General features: G+C 40.1%; 1 pseudogene; it reads right to left on the reverse strand.

Annotated features, from left to right (window-relative positions):
• Positions 1 to 525: 525 nt before the first annotated feature.
• Positions 526 to 1572, reverse strand: LOC138148887 (clathrin light chain A-like; annotated as a pseudogene).
• Positions 1573 to 3229: the final 1657 nt, after the last annotated feature.

The raw sequence follows: 3229 nt of genomic DNA on the forward strand, positions 1-3229 counted from the left end.
CATAAGTCTTTCCAGGTTTTTCTGAAATCATCATGCTCATCATTTTTAGAGCACAATAGTATTCCATCATAATTATATATCACAATTTATTCAGTTACTCCACAATTGATGGGTATTCCCTCAATATCTGATTCTTTGCCTCCAAAAAAAAAAGAGGTGATATACATATTTTTGCATATGTAGGTCTTTTTCCTTTCTTTTTCTTTTTTTATTTGAAAGATAATTTTATTATCAGTACAGTTGAAAATGACAATGCACAAAAGAAGCACAAGAGGCTATCGTCCCAGAGGTTCTCACTTCCCGCCCACTAAAAATGCCAGGGAGAAAAGAGTTGAAGAAAATATGCAATCACAAACAATGATCAACTCTAAAGACAAGAGGTTTGGTCCAAAAGAACCCAACATAATCCAATGACTATACAGCTTCGTTGAGTAAGATTAAGATATTGCAATAGTGTTTCATTGGGCTTCCCTTCAGTGAAGGGGGGCGGGGAGGGCTGCTTGAGGGAGATGAGGACCGAGCACATTAGGGACACACATCCTTGGCCTGCTTGCTAGACTTGGGGTTAAAGTCACACAAAGGAGCCACACGTTCCCACTCTGTGCCAGAAGTTTCTTCAACATCATTTACAGAAGCTTCTTCAGCTGCCCTGTTATTTACTTTTGTTTTCTGTAGCTGTTCATCTTGCCTTGCATACCATTCTTCCAACTCTTTTATTGCCTTTTCTTTCCATTCTGCTTCCTGCTTCTCAGAATTAGCATCAAGGACTTCCAGACGTTTCATTTGTTCTCTCCATTTACGGATACTCTCTGGCTCTGACTGTAATTGATCCATTTGTGAAATACCGTGTTTCCCTGATAATAAGACCTATCCTGAAAATAAGCCCTCCCCTTACTGTGTAAGATTCCTCTAAAATAAGCCCTCCCCCGAAAATAAGCCCTATTGAGATTGCTACTGTAGTGAAGGTGATCCCCTGCGCTACACGCTACATTACGGTACCCTCTGTATGCACCGTCCCCCCCCCCCGTGAAACGCACACCGCGCTCCGAGCTGCATCCAATCAGAGCTGCAGCAGTGAGCATGTCATCCTGTTCTTCCCCAGTGATTTGCTTATTGAATAAAGGTACATTTTTTGGTTCACATTTACCTGTTTATTAAAATTGCTGTCAATGTTCATTAAAATAAGCCCTCCCCTGAAAATAAGCCCTCTGGTGTTTTTCTGTCCAAAAAAATAATAAGACAGTGTCTTATTATCGGGGAAACACGGTAGCTGCATAACTATCAGTTGGACCATTACTCTCCTGGTAGTATTCGCCATTCATAACTCCATCAATAGCATCTGGGGGGGGGGGGGGGGGCTCTCCTTGCAGGGAGGTGGGAACACTACCGCTGTAGAGGATGATAAAGCCCTCGTCATTCTCGATGCCCGCGATCTCACTCTCCTGCTGGATTAGCAAGGCCGTGACCGGATCTTCCTCGCTGCTGCTGCCACTCGCCACCCCATTACCCACCGTGGACCCCCGGGGCAGGGGCCGGAGCGGCAGCTGCACCAAATGGGTCTACCTCAGCCATGGCGCACAGAGCCGGAGCAAGCGGGCAGGGAGCAGGACCGGGGAAGGGAAGAAGCGGTCTTTTTCCTTTCTTAAAATTTTTTAAATCTCTTTGGGATACAGACTTAATAGTGGTATTACTGGGTCAAAGGGTATGCATAGTTTATAGTCATTTGGGCATAATTCCAAATTGCTCTCCACAATGGTTGGATCAGTTCACAACTCCACCAATGGTATATTATTGTTCCAATTTTCCCACATGCCCTCAAACATGTGTCTCTCTGTTTCAATTGTGTTTCTCGTAAACAACATATCATTGGATTCTGGTTTCTAATCCATTCTGCTATCTGCTTATGCTTTATGTAGTTCATCCCATTTACATTCAGTTATGATTAGTAATTGTGTATCTTTCCATCCTATTTTTACCATGTTTATCCCCCTCTCTCTTTTTACCCTAACCCTCCTCAAAAGTGTGTCTTGCATCAGATCACTGTCCCACTTAATCTGTCCTCCCTTCTATCAGCCCCTTACCCCTTCTCTTATTTCCTTTCTCTACTATTTCCCTGTTGGGTAAGATGGATTTCTATTCCCAAATGTGTGTATGTTATTCTCTCTTTGAACCAATTGTGCTGAGAATGAGGTTCAAACATTGCCCTTTACCCCAACTATTTTTTCCTCCTTTGCAAAATGTCTTCCTTGAATACCTCTTTTGTGTGAGATCATTTTCTTCATTCTTCCTCTACCTTCCCCTTTTTCCCAGTGCATCCCTCTTTCTTAGTCCTTCATTTTTTTTATCATCCCATCATAGTCAGCTCTCACCTGTATCCTCTGATATATATATGCTCCTTCTAACCACCCTAATAATGATATAGTTCTTAGGAGTTGCAAGTGTCAGCTTTCTATACGGGAGTGTTAACAGTTTAGCCTTATTGAGTCCCTTATGATTTCTCTTTCATGTTACCTCTTTATACATCTCTTGAATCTCATATTTGAAAGTCAATTTTCTATTCAGCTCTGATCTTCTCATAAAGACTGCTTGAAAGTCTTCTATTTTATTAAATATGAATTTTCTCCCCTAAAAGATTATTCCCAGTTTTGCTGGGTAGGTTATTCTTTGTTGTAATCCTGGTTCTTTTGCCTTCTAGAATATCATATTCTAAGACCTACACTCCTTTAATATGTAATATTAATAAATCTTTTGTGAGTCTGACTGTTGCTCCATGATTTCTCGTTGTTTGCAATATTATCTCCTTGAACTGGTACCTCTGGAATTCAGCCATAATATTCCTGGGAGTTTTTATCTTGCAATGATTGGCAGATTCGTTAAGTTTATATTTTACCCTTCAGTTCTAGGATATTAGAGCAGTTTTCCTTGATAATTTCTTAAAATCTTTAGGCTATTTCTTCGATCATGGCTTTCAGCTAGTCCAACAATTTTTAAATTATCTCTTCTTTATCTATTTTCCAGGTCAGTTGATTTTCCAATGAGATATTTCACATTTTCTTCTATATTTTCATTCTTTTGACTTTCTTTGATCATTTCTTGATTCTCACAGAGCCATTAGCTTCCACTTGCCCAATTCTAATTTTTGAGGAATTATTTTCTTCAGTGAGCTTTTGTAACTCTTCTTCTATTCTGCTTCTTAAAGAATTCTTCTCTTTAGTGAATTTTTGTTCCT

Source organism: Petaurus breviceps, unplaced genomic scaffold (genome assembly GCF_028583685.1).
Source record: "Petaurus breviceps papuanus isolate PSGF00001 unplaced genomic scaffold, PetGlider_PUasm1.0 90842, whole genome shotgun sequence".
Taxonomy (NCBI): domain Eukaryota; kingdom Metazoa; phylum Chordata; class Mammalia; order Diprotodontia; family Petauridae; genus Petaurus; species Petaurus breviceps.